Here is an 18220-nt window from a genome sequence, read left to right as displayed (position 1 = left end):
CCTGGCCTGGGGGGTCCTCAGAGTTACTACAGGGTTACAGAGTTACTATAAAATCTTTGTGTGTACTTTTGAGGTACTGTAGAGGGAAAAAAGAGCATACCTAGGACAGGGCCAAAGGTCAAGTTCACTAAGTATTGAGAGTTTAAGTGGCGAAATATCTGAAAAGATGCATCAACATGAATCCAACAAAAGAAAACATAAATTTACACACCACTGATGATAGTGCTGTCAAACAAGTCTGTGAAGCTATTTAAGTAGTGAATAAATAGTTACACCACCAGAAAATATGTTGTGCTCCCATAGAAGATTTGAATTGTTAAAATGTTTCAGAAATATTCAAAATGTTTTTTCAATAATTTTTGAAAATAGCTGATCTACAACCTCACAATGCATCGAGCTGATGGCTCATAGCCTATAGTCTACCCTACATCAAAGGGTCAAAGTGGTTAAACTGATTTCATGCATTAACACGTTTAGCTGGGGACCCCCTGAATCTCCTCAAGGACCCCCTGGGGGTCTTTGAGAACCACGGTAGTAAATAATATGCTGAGGAAACATGCTTTTGAAGTTTCATTTATGTCCTTCTAAAAGTATTGTTAATACAGTGTTATATTATTATGTAAGATTTTTTGTGTTATGTGTGATTTTTTCTTTTCAGGATAATATTGTCTCTGTCGGGTGGAAAGGTCATTATGTCCATAACTGTTACTTTTCAGGATTCAAATTCAAAAATAGCAACAGTAGCAGATCTACAAGCTCAAAACGTGTCGCTTGGCTTCGAATTTGTGGATCTGCTATTTTTGATACTTTTGTGTGACGCTGTAGTATGATCAAGTAGCCTAGTAGGGCATTCATTTATTAAAACACGGCGATAAGATGTTTCTGCCCGGACACCAACGACATGTAAAACTCCCAGTCACAACCTTTGACACTGAAGAGACCGGCGGTTCAGGGCGGTGTGCATCAGGCCTCGGCCATCTGTGTCCCTCTGACACCGCGGGGACGACCCATGTAGCAGGTCCCATATGGCGGACACACGGTGCTCCTCTCTTGTTGCTATTTTGTTGTTGTTATTTATTTACCCACAGAAAAAAAAAAAGCAGACGGATGAGACGATGAGTGAGGAGCGCGGGGTTTTGCCACCACAAACATGCCAAGACCCAAGCGTGTTGGCACCGAGTTCCAAGACCGGCAGACTCAAGCTGGGAAGCGGGCAGACGCACTTGCTAGTAACCGGCCAGAGGGAGAGCAGGGGACGGGCCATCTGTGTGGCAGACATGCTAGACTCCCCCCGGTTGTCGCCGTTTAACGGTGCCAGAAAGAGATGGCAACATAACATCCTCCCCTCCTCCATCCCCGTCCACCAGACAAGCTTGATCTTTGTATCATTCAGGGGGCGATTATAGCAGGGGTCTTCAACGTATTTCAGGCCAAGGAGTTGGACCCCTTGGAGCAGTGCTTCCTAAACTGGGGGTCGGGCCCCCCCGAGGGGTCCCCCAAATGATTTTAGGGGGTCCCCAGATGATTAGCTTAATGTGCCACATTGTTTTCTCACTCAACAGTAAACAAACCAACATACAGTATGAGTATATAGTATACTGTTTACACAGGGTATCTGCACATTTCTAAAGTGATAATTGAATGACTTTTAAGACCTTTTTAACACCAAATCAGCCAAATTGTCAAATATTACGTAAGAAAGAGGCAAACATTGTGAAAATGCAAGCTCACAACGCCTCGCAGTGTGAGGCGTTGTGAGCTTGTAGTTCGGCTATTTTCATTTTCATTTTTTGTGGAACCGAGTCAAACTAAATGTAATACCTACAATTCCAAGTGGGGGATTGGGGGGTCCCCAGTTCAAACATGATTATTTTGGGGGGGTTGTGGCCTAAAACGTTTTGGAACCCTTGCCTTACAGAGATGAAGCAGGGACCCCTACTAAATATTATATAAGATCAAACTTTTTCATTGATTTAATTAAAAACAAAAAAAGAATAGTTTTTCCACCACTGGACTGCACTGGCATGCTTTTAGCTCGCTTTCTTTCCTATTCTCCCATTTCAACGGCCCCTTGCCCCCCACCCATGTTTTTTTTTTGACTGACACGGGGCTCAGATGGGTGAACAACACACAATAGCAAACAATTAACCAAACCGACCAGCAAAGGGGGTGAAAAGGGGCGGGGGGGGGGGCTGAATTAATGTGGAAGTTATTATGGGACGAGCGTTGGTGTATGACTCATTTTGCATTAGGGGGGCTTTGAAGAAGAAGGGTCCCAGGTGACCACTGTTGTTGGTTTAGCATTAAAAAGCCACTGGCCGTCTTGGCATCTATTCTCTCTGTAGAAACAGGCGGTTGGTCTCGGCTGCATTAGCGTCCATTCTTTTGTTCTCCAGGGGTCTGTCAAATGGACAGACAGCTTCCTGCAGACGTTTTATAGACATTCGCCATTAAACGGCAGCTGAGCTCTGGCTCAACACGCTGATGAGCCGTTAGAAGAAGTCAATGTTAAAGTATCAACTTAATGCTCTAAATGAACTGGGTTTTTGCGGTGGTGGAAAGTAACTAAGTACATTTCTGTACTGTACTTATAAGCTACAGTAACATTATACTTGTAGGTCTACTCCACTACATTTATTTGAAAACTTGAGTTACTTTGTAGATTTTGATTGTTATTACAAAACATAGCCTACATGATCCACTTCTGCCCTATGCCTACATACATTTCGGCCATTTGAAAATAGCCATCTACAAGCTCTTAGCTCACAATGCATTGCCATGTGATGCATTGTGAACTTGTAGATCTGCTATTTTAAAAAGATTTATACATTTTAAAACTTGTGAATCGGGACGTTCTGCGTAATGAGTAGCCTACTTTCTACTTTTGGTACTTAAAGTACATTTTGATACCAGTACTTTTGTACTTTATTTACTCAAGTACATTTTGAATTCCGGACTTTTACTCGTAACAGAATATTTCTACATTGCAGTATTGACACTTTTGGGCCAAATTGGATAAATTGCCTGACTGGGTCTTCTTCCTTCTTCTATTCCTTCCTTTCTTTCTAGCCTATTTCCTCAGCTTTTATTTTGACCTTTAAGCCTAATTATAGTGGATTTAACCTGTATTGTAGATGCATGTTGTAAGACTACTTCTATCCATTCCAGAGCAACAATGACTAAGCATTGGCATCCCAGAGAATGAGATACACAGTTCACCATAGGGAGACAGTCGTGCAAGGTGGAATGGCAGTTACATTAGAATTGGTGACCCATGGAATTATGTGACTCCAGAGATGGCTGTTGGGAGGCTCATTTACAGGCCAATGCAGCTCTTTGGCGTTTTATCCACTATTTCCAGAAGAATTATATTTACTGTGGAGAAATGACCATACAACAACACGGGACTATTAGCCTAATAGCCCAGGTGGAAATACATTTTTGATAAACCGCCACATTGTTAATTTACTGGCCAATGTGTTGCATTATATTAACCACTTAAACTTAAACTACAATTTTAGAGGCAAATCTCTCCAGTGAAAAAATGACATCAAAAGTAATGAAAAAAGTCAACCAAAGAACTAGATTTTTGATGATGTTTTTGCAAAGTATTGTATATTTGTCTATCATTAAATATTTCGATGAATTGAGTACAAAGGACCCAAATGGAAACAAGCCATAATGCTTTCCTGGGTTTAAAATCAGACCTTGTATTGAACTGTAGCCTACTTCCTTGTGCTTGTCTTTGAAACTGTTCGTGCTGAAGAGAGGACTCCAGTAGTGCCAAAATTACAGAACAGCGCCCTCTGGAGTCACAAGATACGATAGGTCATCAATGTCCCTGTCACAACTGTTACCACGGCAGTGGTGCTGAGGACAGCTCTCCCGCAGTCACGGCCCTCCTCTGGCTTGTGGTTCCAATGGTCCTTTAAAGGGACATTTGATCAATCTGTTTGACTCCTGTAATCATTTTGTTCAGCATATGTTTGTTTGTGTTTTTTTTTTGCTGACTGACATAGCGAGCTATATTTAACTAATTTTAACCATGAACTGTCACTTAAAGGTAGGGTAAGTGATATTTGTTTTGTTTAAACAAAAGTTTTTTGGTTAAAAGGTTAAAGCACCATATTCTGATAGTAATCATTGCTATAAAGTGTTTGTTCTGTTCGGTAACAGGGGCCTCCTTGTCTCTCCAGCTCTTTAATAAACAGAAATGTCGTTTTCAGGTGATTTGCAACATTTCAGCCAATCAGGAGAACCCATTTATCAGCCTCAATTTTAGAGTGTTCCAGTTCCAAATTTGTCTGCTCATTTCTACATGTCATCACTTTCCAATTTCACTTGTTTATCCTGTATCCTGTGTGAGTTCTCTCTCCTGATTGGATGAAATTGGTATCCCGAGTGTGCGTGCGTGCGTGCATCACATATTATGTGTACAAGTGTTTTCGTTGAGGGGGGGGGGGGGGGCTGACTGAGCATGAAAGCCATGGAGCAAAAGCAAAGCAAATGGACCTGTGCTGTGTTCAGCAGCCAGCAGCAACAGCTCTAAATCCTCCAGTGGTTCCCAAACCTTTTAGCTCGAGACCCAAGAGAGAAATTTGATGTCTCCCCCAGGACCCAAACTATAGTGAATATATAGATCATTTAGATCTGCTATGCTCCACTACTTATTAAACGTTTTTTTTTAATTATTAGTATTTATTAAATTCCTTTTGGGTATTTCTTTTAATGTATGAAAACGTTTTTAATTAATAATAATAACATAATAACAATAATATAGGAAACAAGAAAAAGGGATATTTACAAAAATTGTTCCCGTTTGGGAACCACAGCTCTAAATCCTCTGGTCTAAGCTGTACTGTGCACTGAAGCAAGCTATTACACCACAACCAATTAACAAGCTGCAGCCTCAAGCAGCACCTGGCCTCCTGTTCCCCTATTGGCTGCAGGGCCCTTCAGTAGCAGCTGACTGTACACGCACGCACGCACGCACGCACGCACGCACGCACACACACACACACACACACACACACACACATATGCACATTGCACATACATACGCACAGAGACTCAAACTCTATATGCACACACACCAGGTGGTCCCACTTATGTCATATTAGCTAGTCACACACCCCTCCCCCAAAACCAAAACACAGCCCTGAATGAGCAAAAATAAGTAGGCTACATGAATATAACCACAATATACTGGCTAGTGGCTACTGTAGGCCTACTATTAAAATTTGCTGACGATGCCAATCCATTTGCAACACAGGGAGTGTACACATGTAAAAGAGTCAATTTGGTTAGACTCAGAGTTAAGATTTTACTGTGTGCACCTTTTGTTTATAAACCCGAACAGTGATTCCAGCTAAATTATTGATACAAACCAAATGGACCTTTACAGGTCTGTTACTCAGAGAGTGTACATTTGCACACTCTCTGAGTTATGGGGTCCGTGGCCTAATGAATACCAAGCTGGGGGGTCCCTTTAAATGAAAACGTTTGAGAAGCGCTGCTCTAGAAATTGCTGTCCCTCCACCACCATAGCTGTAGCAGCGTAATCATTAGGGAAGGAGGAGGAGGGATGCAGGATGCTTCCAATCTTGAGGCAGTAGGGCGGGGGGGGGGTGCCGTGCCCCCTATCCTCTTAGTAGTCCATTCGGTACAAAGAGCCAAAGGAGGATCATAATGAAGCTTTTCATGAACAGACAAGACAGATGGGGAGGGCCAATTGTAATGAGACAGCCCAGGCACTGTATACGTATCTGCCCGGGCACCAGGCAATATGGAGGGATTCACACACACAAACAAGTGGCTCGAACGATCAAGGCCCAAGCCAAGAGGAATGGCTTGCCTGTTGCTTTTGTGTGTGTTTGTGCCCCCCCCCCACCCTCCCCCCTTCCCCAAACCATGTCTGCCAATGGGTTATCACACTCAAACAGCTTGCAAACAAACCCAAGACAACAATTAAAAGAGGTGCAGGCGAATCCGCCGTGGCTTCGTGATCAATAGTCATTTGTAACCGCAGAGTGCATAGGACTGAGGAGGTCATTATGTAGAGTAATTCAACGAGTCTAGGCCTTTACCCATGAGCAGTGTGACAGATACATCATACAGAATGACTAATTCATATCAAAACTATTCGTAGGAATCTTTTATATTAAGGCCCTTAAAGATCGACCATGTTTCGAATAAAAATTGTGTCGCTTCAAATATCTCGTTCCAGGGTGTGTAAACGACCTCAAAGCTCTTTACACACGATGAATAAACAATACGAAAATGCAGACTAATATTACATACAAAACTATTAATAAAGTTTATTCATTCATACAGGTTGAGGCCTTTATTCGTGGGGAAATATCGACCTTGTGCCATTTAAAATGTGCATTGCTTTATTGCCGTTTGTGTGTAATCATGACACAAAGAACAGTAAAAGCAAGACATGACTCAGTCATGTATACCAGCATGCAGAACGGACGCTACTTTACTTAAATTTTGTCCTATATATTACTCTGTGTCACGGCGATTTGAACCGACGGCAGGCGTGTAATAGTAGCCTTAGAGGCGTGTACCATAGCTTGGGAGGACGAGACCGCCCGTTCAGAGTATGGGAAAGTATCCCCATTGGCTTAAATGACAGCCAATGATCAAAAACATGTTGAGAATATGTCGAGAAATGACTAGTGCTGAGTCTCTTTGTAGACCCGCATTGCATGCTGGTAAAAACTAAAACAAAACACTGCTGCTGTGTGCCGGAAATAGCAGATCTTCAAGCTCACAACAGGCGTCAATTTGCTATTTTTGGCACACAACACCATTGTAAGACAAAGTATAACTTTGACTTTACAATCCCAGACCTAAATGACCTATTCTGGATGGCACCAGAGAAGAATTTGAGGAGAGAAGAGAGAAGGTCGAAGAAGGTGGGTTTGGGGAGAAGAAGAGAAGACTTGAGAGGAGAGGAAAATGGATTGGAAAAGTAAAGCAGAGGTGGGGGAGAATATGAAGAAAGAAGAGAGGAGATGCGTCAGAATGCAGGTGCTTGAATCTCCTTTCTCCATTGATGTGAGGAGAGCCCTGAATTCCATTAAAAAGAAAAAAAGAAAAACTGAAACCGTCTCTATGCCAGACTGAACAAATTGGGATGCAAAACCGCGGCCTTTGAACTGTGTAAAGTGGTATAATGGAAAGAAGCATCAATTATTAATCAGCGTTGGTTCAGCTGAGAGCTGAGCGAGGAACAGATGACATCACCAGCAGTACAACCAGAATGATCACCCAGAATGCATCTCAACTGGATAGAGTTAATAACGTACAAACACACGTTAACTCTAGACGTATTAGATGATGGGCAGAACAATAAGTCATTCATGTTTTTTGGTCAAACGCTCCTTTAAATGACATTTTCTTGTCCAATTAGCAAAAAGAAAAAGGAGCCTGTTGTTCAAATGGATTTGTTGTGGCACTGTTCCATTTTAGCTGTGCTCCTCTCCTCTCCTCTCCTCTCCTCTCCTCTCCTCTCCTCTCCTCTCCTCTCCTCTCCTCTCCTCTCCTCTCCTCTCCTCTCCTCTCCTCTTCTCTCCTCTCCTCTCCTCTCCTCTCCTCTGCATGCGTGTGTGCTGGCCAGACTATGGGAGCAGCTGGTCAGTTAGCAGGCCTAGTCAGCGTCAAGCCGTCCCACTGATAATGGGATTAGGCTAAGACAGGGAGCAGGGAAAGCAGTGTGTGTGTGTGTGTGTGTGTGTGTGTGTGTGTGTGTGTGTGTGTGTGTGTGTGTGTGTGTGTGTGTGTGTGTGTGTGTGTGTGCGTGTGCGTGTGTGTGTGTTGGAGAGGGGTGAAAACACAGAAATGAAACGAAATGGGAGACATGTCTATGCTGAATCCCTCAAATATGTTCTATAAGTGTACAGTACACCCACATGTGAAGACAGTGCAGATATAGCAGTTGTCAGAGACTGGGAGATTTCTGTGGGGGTGAGGGGTTCATGGGGGGCAATCCCCCCAGGGCATCTTCCAAAAAAACACCCCCCAAAAACCCAATTTTTTAACTTGAGCCCTATACTTCATCGTACGACAAATATTAGCCAATCTACAAGCTCACAATGTGGCACATCGCAACGCGCTATGAGCTTGTGGATTGGCTATTTTTGCTATTTTTGGAAGATTCGCCATTTTTTATGTGGACAGCTATTCCTACAACAACAAAAACCTTAACCCATTATCTGCTGTTGAATAATTTAGATTACGCACTCCTGTGTTCATGATATATGTTTTGAAGGGACAGGAGTTCAACTTTCAACCCGTATAATATACGTGTACATCTGGTTACATTTGGTTACACTCTCAGTCAGAGTTAGAAAATGATTTGGAGGATTTTACTGTGCTGCAATGAGCCCGTGGTCTTCTGCATTTGCAGTGGCTTCAGCATTTGGAAGGATGAGTCAAGGGGATTAGTCATGCTGAATCTCAATAATACTCTTTTCAATCATGGCTCCTGGGCAGAGGAGGAGGAGGAGGAGGAGGAGGGGGGGGGGGGGGGGGGGAATAAGCATGGTTATTCTTGTAACATTTTTATCTTGTTTCTGGCTATGTAAGACAAAGCAGAATCTCCACTGATAGAAGTGTGAACCTTATTCAGATTCCCATATTCTTCTACTATACACCGATTAAAGGCTGTGAGGGATTGTGTGACCTTTGTTATCACGGGGTCACTTTCCACTCCACACTTCATCTAAAATCAATGGAGGTCTCTTTCCCTCACACCACACTGTAAAATGCTCAGTGTTCATTTCACTCTGGGAGTGTACAAACGGAACCTTAATAATGGACCCATGCCCAAGGGTGCACCTGTTCTCTCCCATAGGATTAATTCCTTCCAAATCCTACAAATACATGGTTTAAAATGTTGATGTCTTCCCCTCTCTTCCTATCTCGCCTCCTCCCTAGGGTGACCATATTTTTTAAAACCCAAATCCGGACCCATAATCACTCAAATCTACCAACAAGCTCAAAATACAAGCCAATTTACAAGCACACAAGCTCACAACATGAGACATTGTTTTGAATTAATATTATTTTTCATCCAGGATTATTTAGCACTTACTGTAGTACACCAATCGACCACACCTATCAACAGAACAGAACATGATAAACATCCATGAAAGCGCTCAAAGCAAGTGTTATTTTTGTTTTTTATTGTGGTGAAAACCGGGACAATTTAGACATATTTGCCATGACTCGGGACACCCAGCTTGAACCCAGGACGTCTGGTCACCCGTGCCCCTCCCCTCTCTACCAAAATGTCCTCCCTTTGTCTTTCTCTCCCCTCTATTCCATCCCCTCATCATCTCCCACCTCTCTCTCTCTCTCTCTCTCTCTCTCTCTCATCCACTTTCTCCGTCTGTCTCTGTCTCTCTAGGGAGCGAGGCCCCCAGGATAGAGCTGCCTGGGCAGCTTAGTCACTGCTAAATCACTTGGCTTCCTGTGGACGGCAGCTGCACCCCCCACCCCACCCCGACTCCAACCACAAGCACTGCAGGCCCCCTGGGGGGCCCGCCGCAAACAAATGACACTCATGTAAAGGAACCAGAGAGCGGAGCTGGGTGACAAAATGTCAGCAACACACAGTGACAGTCAGTCAGTCAGAGAGAGAGAGAGAGAGAGAGAGAGAGAGAGAGAGAGAGAGAGAGAGAGAAAGATCGGGGGAGGGAGAGAATCAGAGGGATGGAAGGAGGCAGAATTAAGGAGTGGGTTGGCGAGAGAGGGATGGGGAGAGAGAGGGAGAGAAAGTGGCGTAGAGAGAGGGAGGGAAAGACATCAGACGAGTGTAAAGAGCAAGAGGAGAGAGAGAGAGAGACAGAAAGAGAGAGATAGCGAGAAACACTTTTTTTTTTTTTTTTTTTGTTTAGGTACAGCATCACTACCATAACTACTTAGGCCTTGTATGCTTTGTTGTACGACAAGTATAGTGAAAATAGCCAATCTGTAAATGTTTTAGCTATTGTTGAAAATTGTGTTGATTAGTATTATCATTATAGTATTATTATTAATGATGTTCCCAAAATAAGGATGCTAGGTTGAAAGTGGTTAATGAGTGGTTAATAGGTGATTAACCAGTCAAACCCCAGCATCCGTATACAGGGAAAACGTTCGCAGAAAATAGCAGATCAGCTATTTTCAGTGCAGATATTTACTGTACAGTAGAGCGAAAACAGAAACGTTACAAGTATAGAGCCCTGCATGAGGGACGCAACAACGTATGGGGTTTCATGTGTAGTTAATCTCACCACAAATTAACTTTTTGTCCCAACAGTTGAAGCAATCCATTTTATGTTGTATCCATAGCACTAGCTTGTAAACTCTATATGTGTGTGAATACAATACCCAAAGGGCTGAGGTCCTACCAGTGGCACTATCCAATCATTTCTAAACTATTCAACAGTTTTCTGAGATGCAACGCCCCGTGATTCCTAAACCAATCCAATTAATTCACAGAATCCAAACAGCCAATCATGCTTGACCATCACCACCAGTGCTACAATTTACAAGAAATGACTGGCACATGAGATCCAGCATAATGGCTTTTAAAACCATGTTAGCAGAACGCCGTTTCTTTTTGTTGATTACAGGTGTAGCACACTAGGTGAAACGTAGTGTGCTAAAGCCTGATTTATACTTAGTTACGTGTGTGTGTAGCGCACCGGAAATAGCAGATATACAACAAGTAAGACGCGCGAACGCTGGAAGCGAACGCAGCTCGAAAATATTGTATATTTACAGACTTTGTTTGTGTGTGTGTGTGTGTGTGTGTGTGTGTGTGTGTGTGTGTGTGTTTGTGTTTTGACTGTAGCTGCACTCTGGCGCACTCTGTTGGCCATACCCAGGCAGTGCACTGCACACAGACAGACAGACACACACACACACACACACACACACACACACACACACACACACAAGCCGAGCAGACTTTCATAGTAAGCTCCACTTGGGCCTCCTTCCGCGTTCGCAACAATGCGTCACATCGTGACATTGTAGATCTGCAGGTTTTTCAACAGCACCAGCACACAACCGAGTCTAAGTCCGAGTCTACAAATCGAGACTAAGCCCAAATGCCACCATTGTGAATGAGGTCATATCTCCATTCGAAAAATAGAAAGTAATTCATACACTGCGAAAGAAGGATGGGGGGGTGGGGGGGCTGAGGCCATATATGTTTGGAAGTATTCCAAAAACTTTAAAAAGTTTGCACAAGATCATAACTTGCACTTTTGGGTCATTATATTCTAAAAAGAAATTGTCAAAAGTACTCAAAAATAGCATGGAGTCCCAGCTGGCCTTGATGTTGTCAAAAGATCTCCATGCATTAACACAGTGTTAAGTGGTCAGATGGGTGGGCCCGTGAATTTTCAGAGCTTATTTTATCACTATGCCACAGGTTGGGAATCAATGCATTAAGGGACTGCTTAAGCTCGTATGCACGCACACGTGCGAGCGCACACACACACACACACACACACACACACACACACACACACACACACACACACACACACACACACACACACACACACACACACACACACACACAAACACACAAACACACAAACACACACACAAACACACACACTCCAACGCTCCCAAATCAAGCTGCCTGACACAGGCAGCTGCCTAGAGGTGACATGTCTCTGCATGTCATTGTGTGTGTGCTGCTGGCAGGTAGGACAAAGACACAAACACTATACCTCCGCTAACACTTAAGGCTCAAAATACATACATTAGAATAGGATAAGAGTTCTCAAAAGGACACCTAAATTAATATGGATTTGGCCGCAGCCCACTCATCTGAAAATGCTTTGTGCCAGGGACCGCCATACACGATTTGTGTTGTGAAAATGTTTTAACACATAACACATTTTTCAGATTGTGTCAAGTTGTTTTGAAAACAACAGATCTACAAGCTTTGAGAACAATTGGTATAGAATAGAATAGAATAGAATAGAATAGAATAGAATAGAATAGAAAGTGTGTGGGTTCTAATAGATTATTACAGCATTTGTGTATTTCCTGCTACCATATATGAACAGTATTATCTGGAGTAATACTTTTACAAATGTATATTTTGAGTTAATCAGCTATTTTCACAATATTCATCTGTGGAGCCGAGTCAAACTAAATGCAATGCCTCACGGCCTGTAAAGGTTGAGAACCACTGACCTAGAGTACCTTCATTTTTTTCCTTACACCCTACCTGTAAACAGCCCTTCATCTTCCCTTACACCGGCGATTCTCAACGCGGGGTGTGGAGACCCCCAGGGGTCCTTTAGGGGGTTCCAGGGAGTCCCCAGCTAAATTATTGATAGTATAGGAACCAAACAGACACACACTTATGGGTCTGTAACTCCGAGGGTGTGAAATGGAAGCCGTTATGATGAGTAGGCCTAAAATGAACACTGAGGAAATGCCTGTGCAGATTGGGGTCCCAGACCTAAGAAAATGTGTCAAATCAAATGGGGGTCCACAGCCTAATTTATATCAAACTGGGGGTCCTTGAAATGAAAAAGGTTGAGAATGCCCTACTTACAGCTTTTAATCTTCACTGCACCCTGTCCAACCTCGCCCATATATCTGTCCATCCCACCACCCTGTCCTTCTCTCACCTTAAACCCACCCACCGACCCACCCACCCCCGACTCTTACCCCTCAAACCCTCAGCCCCCCTCCATGTCATATTCGCCCGAGTGCCCACTTGGCCAGCCGTGCCATTGTGTGAGGTGTCCACATGCATCTGTCACGCATGGACTGCACTGGCACTGATAGTCCTGTTATATTCTCTCACACACACACTCAGGCAGGTACGCACACACGCACGCACGCAGGCACTCACGTACGCACGCAGGCACTCACGCACGTAGGCACTCACTCACGCACGCGCACACGCACGCACGCACGCACGCACGCACGCACGCACGCACACACACACACACACACACACACACACACACACACACACACTTGTGTGGGCAAACACTTAGGACAAGATGCTGGTCCTCCTAATTAGTACAAGCACACACACACACACACACACACACACACACACACACACACACACACACACACACACACACACACACACACACACACACACACACACACACACACACACACACACACACACACTAGTGCTGATGATTATGGATCCAATCTAATCATAAAGGGTAACTTTTAAAATACAGAAAGCCAGCATTGCTATTTTCCTGTTATAGGCTATATTTCTTTTGTTTATGTCTAGATTCATGTCCACAGTGTGCCAGCAAACTCTCATTTTCTGTTTCTCATGTGTCACTTTATTTCCCTTTCTTCACAATGATGTCTTATTTCCGTTGTGGTCCTCACAATGTATATGACATGACAAATTTGATATATAAGTACAGTATTAGAGTCTGTATTAAAAATCAGCTACCTTCTTCAAGAAAATACAAGCCGTAGGCTTATTATTAAACAATATCGCCATCTAGTGTAAATGAGATTAATCACAGCTAAAGTTCAAAGCTGAAATGCACATTTTGACATAACACGATTGTTATTATAGGCCTATCAAAAATATTTTAAAACATTTCCCTCACAATTCAAATCATAAATCAATAAATCAAAGAAATGTCGTTAAAAATAAATATGTTTAAAAAATGCTGCTTTCTGGCTAGGCCAGTAGGGTTAGGAGAGTAGAGTTAGGCAGAAATGTCAATTTCAAGGCTAACTATTGGTTACTATTGCAGAGGTCTTACAGATCTTTTTGAGTGCGTTTTTCTTTTCTTTTTTTTTGGCACAGGCTGGTTGTGCGTTTTGGTTATGATATATTGATTATAGACTACTTAATATTTTCTTTGCTTTGTTGATCACTGTCTGGGAGGCGCTGTCATTTTGTGGATTAGTGTCTGCTTGTGACAAGCACAAGCAGTGATTTAGTGCTCATTGATTTAGACTAGTAAACAGTGGTGGAAAAAGTAGTATCAATACTGCAATGTAGAAACACTCACTTACTTGAGTAAAAGTACAAAAGTATTGGTATCAAAGTGTACTTAAAAGCACCAAAAGTAGAAAGAATACACGTTTTCAAATGTATAAAATGTTAAAAAGTATTTTTAATTAGCTGATCTACAAGCTCACAATGCGTTGCATATACATCGGGCATTGTGAGCTTGTTGATCGGCTTGTGGTCAAGAAAAGAAACAAATCTAAGAATCTAACAAAAACATACGAACATTGACCAAGATAAATCTGCATAGCATCTACAAGAAGGAAGATAAGTAGAGAGGAGAGAGCTAGGAGTGTCACGGTCCGCTCCTCGGGCCATGGACTTTGACTTTATTATTTAGACCTTGAATCCCCTTATATGGTCATGGACACTTTAGGCCGGGTAGGCCGACTTTATTATTTAGACCTTGAATGCCTTATATGGTCGTGGACACTTTAGGCCGGTTAGGCCTAAAGTGCATCCTGCATGTTCTGTATTCTGTTTACTGTATGTTTCTGAAAACTTCACGTTTGAATTGTATATTTGTATTGGTGGTTACTGTTGCCTTCTGCCCTGATGTTGTGCACCTTATTTTGTAGTCTTGTTTCCTGTCTGCCTTGTTATCGCTTCCTGTCTTGTCTCACCAGTCTGTATTAGTTATGTTCTCCACCTGTGTCCTGTTGTGCCCCAGCCAATCCCTGTGCTGATTTGTCTTGTGTTCACCTGTGTCCAGTTAACCCTGTGTCTATATATATTCCCCTGTTTGTTCAGTTCCTCGTCAGGTCGTCGTTTATTGTCAAGTGAGTTATGTACTGTGTGTTGGCTACAAGCCTTTCTGTATTTGAGCCATTTAGTGTTAGTGTGTTGTACTTAGGCTGTTCGCCATCTGTATCTTGAGTCCTTGTTTTGCCTGCCCCATTTTATGGTAAGTTTAAGTTTGGTTAATAAACCTTTGAACTCTAATCGTTGCTGTCTGTCGTACTGCATTTGGGTCCTCTGAACTCGCATCCTGACAAGGAGTTCCGCAGTTTGGGAGACAGGGGGAAGAATAGTCTAGGCCACATGGGTCTTCAACAGGGGGTCCAGGATCTCAGAGCCAGTTCTGTCAGGACAACTCATAAATGGATAAAGACAACTTATGAAGGATAATATATTTTAATTGAATATAAAATGAGCAATATATTTATTATGTTTTTGCGATGAATTGGATCTGCTTTTAGGTACTCTGATGAAGCGCATCTCCCAACCAGGGACTCCGAATCCCCCGTACGTAAACAGCAGATCCAAAACGACAGGTGGTAGCTGGGGTGGTGGAGGGTGAGCAGCAATGACTGCAGCAGCAATAGCATGAGCGCAGCAAAAGCAAGCACGATGAGAGGTGCAAACTTCCAGCTTAAATAGAGTGGTCTGAGAATGATATGAGTGTGAGTGGATGTGAACGTGGAGCTGAGGCGGTCCAATGGTCAGCTGCCAACAACTGCACTGAGTTCCCTGGCAGAACTTGCTCTGCGCATGGCTGTGCCAGGCGCGACGCTAATTTTTCTGGCAAAATCCTTGTGTGATACTATAATTATTATATATATATTTTTTACATTAACTACTTGAACACTAGCATCCCTATAGTGGGAACATTTCCCGAAAATAGCAGAACTACAAGCTCACAATCCACCGTAGCGATGCGTTGTGAGCTTGTAGATCGGTAATCTGAGTTCCCAGAAGTTTTCGCCGGCTCGGCGAGGAACTTCTGGGCCAAACCCCCTGTATTTGTGGGCGGGATGTACGTCACGCTCTGAATCTGAGCGGACACGCCTCTTACCGGTTGCAACTCGTCTAAAAAGTCCGACGAGAGGCAAACAGCAGTACACAACAATGGCGGTCGAAATTTCTCAAGGGGAAATTGCTTCCCGTCGATCCTATTTAGAATGCAACACCCACTGCATGTGGATCCCGCCCCCTATTCTTCATTGGCTGTTGATTTGAATCACAACGCAGTGGCCGCGCCCCCGCTGTCCAAACTCCGAGGCAATGCCTCCCAGACTAGTAGATCGGCTATCTTCCGCTAAGAGGTTTGGTGTATAGGTAAAGAAGAGTAGACCAAGTACAGAGCCAAAGGTCAAGTTTACTTTGATAAATTGGAGGAAGCAACTTTTTTTTTCATTTACTTTAAGTATTGAGGGTTTACGCTGTTAGATGTCTGAATACACATTAACATGAATCCAACATATTGATAGAACAGATAATGTATAAACAAACACACAAACAAAAAAACCTACATTTACACAACACTTGATGATGGTGCTATCAAACAAGTCTATGATGAAGCTTTAAATGAAATTTATGAAAAAGTTGAATCTGCAACACAGTTTTATACAATATTATTTAGAATATATATAACAAAACCGACTCCTAATGACGTAACCACTCCACACAATACAGTATATAAGACACAGACGGAAGGACAAGTCATAGACAAGACAGAGAGACGTGTCACAGAAAAGAGGGTGTCAGTTCTTTGGGTGTCCTTTCTGGCAAGCGACAGAGAAGCGTGGGTGCAGCATCCAGGGACACAAAGACGCAGCAGCGAACATGGAGGACGACATATCACTGTCTCTCACCGACTATGATGGTTCGATAGGGCAAAGTATGGATGCTGTGCAGCTAGGCGATATGGAAGAGAGCGCGGGGGAGCAACAGCGGACGACACAGCAACAGCAGAAAAGGAGGGTGAAAGTTCCTCGTCGAATCATCCATTTCGTCAGCGGGGAGACGATGGAGGAGTACAGCACAGACGAGGAGGAGGAGGACCTGGAGCAGCTTGAGATCAAACCTCCCCCGCCAAAGAACGTGGGTCCCTACGTCTGGTTCCACCTTTCGAAGGCCGCTAATTCCACCCTCTCTGTCTGCGACTACCTGGGAGAGAAGTTCGCCGACCTCTTCGGCATATCGTCGGCCAAGTATCAGTACGCCATCGATCAACATGACAGGCTGAAGAAGGAGGAGGAGAAGAAGAAGAAGGACGGCCAGTTGCCAGAAGAGTCGGAACACTACGTCATCGACCAATTGCGGTCCGAGGAATATTGGGACGAGCGAATCACCATTCCGGATGTGTCGCATGGCCCCGCTCCCCACAGTGATTTGACCTATGAAATTGCAAAAGAAGAACAGCTCCTGTCTCACTTTTAGTGATAACTCTCTCACTAAAAAGACGACATCATTCAGACTTATGGACTAGGTGTCAAATCACTACGACGTGGGATGTCCTGCATGTTGCTGAATACTTTTGTATACAAAAAGGGGTACGAAAGACGGATGTAGAGAATACAAGTTTTTTGTTGCTGTGGCGTGAGGATAGAGTGAAGGAATAAATGAATTAAGGATGGAGACGTTGGCGAAGGAGACATTTGGAGAAACTAAGATGATTGTTGTTTGTTTGCTTGACAACTGTTACAACAGCCATGTGTCGTAATCAGCCAATAGAGTGCCCTGGTCAACAGGGGCTGTGAAATAGCTAGCCTCGTTCCCAGCCTTTACTCATCTCCAAGGAGAAAGGCCTGGTCACGACCTAATGCAGAGAGTGTCTAGAGCTCGTTCCCAGGCTTTACTCATCTCCGAGGAGAAAAGCCTGGTCAAACCTAATGCAGAGAGTGCCTATTCACCTTATTCTTTGCCCTTCTCCGAGCGGCGCTGTTGTCCTTTTTTGCTGCTTCATTCAATATCTGTCCACTTCCTCCCTAGTAGGCTACAGGTGTAATGCATGTACTCAGTGTGTTGCCAGATTCTGCAAGAAAAACAAGCGGCCAGGTCTGTAAACAAGCCCCCAAAAATCAAGAGTTTTACCACTTTACATCAGCTAGCTTGAAAATAGCAGATCTACAAGCTAACAACGTGTCACATCGCGACATGTTGTGAGCTTCATCTGCTATTACTCGAAAACATTTTTAACAGAAATCTTGTATGGGGTCCCTGGCACAAAGTATTTTCAGATGGGGGTCCGTGAACAAACACATATTAATCTGGGGGTCCTTGACATGAAAAAAATGTGGGAACATGTGTTTAAAAGACATTAGGAAGCAAGCCAAAATAAGCAACTACGATATGGGGCTCCCCACCCCCCTACTCCCCTACCTTCCTACCTACTTTCTGGGCGTGGCCAGGAATAAGGTGGATAGGGGTGGGACTTCCGTCGTATGTATTTCCCCCACAAACTTG

This window comes from Gymnoscopelus microlampas (genome assembly GCF_963454915.1).
Source record: "Gymnoscopelus microlampas genome assembly, chromosome: 16".
NCBI classification, from domain to species: Eukaryota; Metazoa; Chordata; class Actinopteri; order Myctophiformes; family Myctophidae; genus Gymnoscopelus; species Gymnoscopelus microlampas.
Note: the sequence above shows the minus strand (reverse complement) of the source record.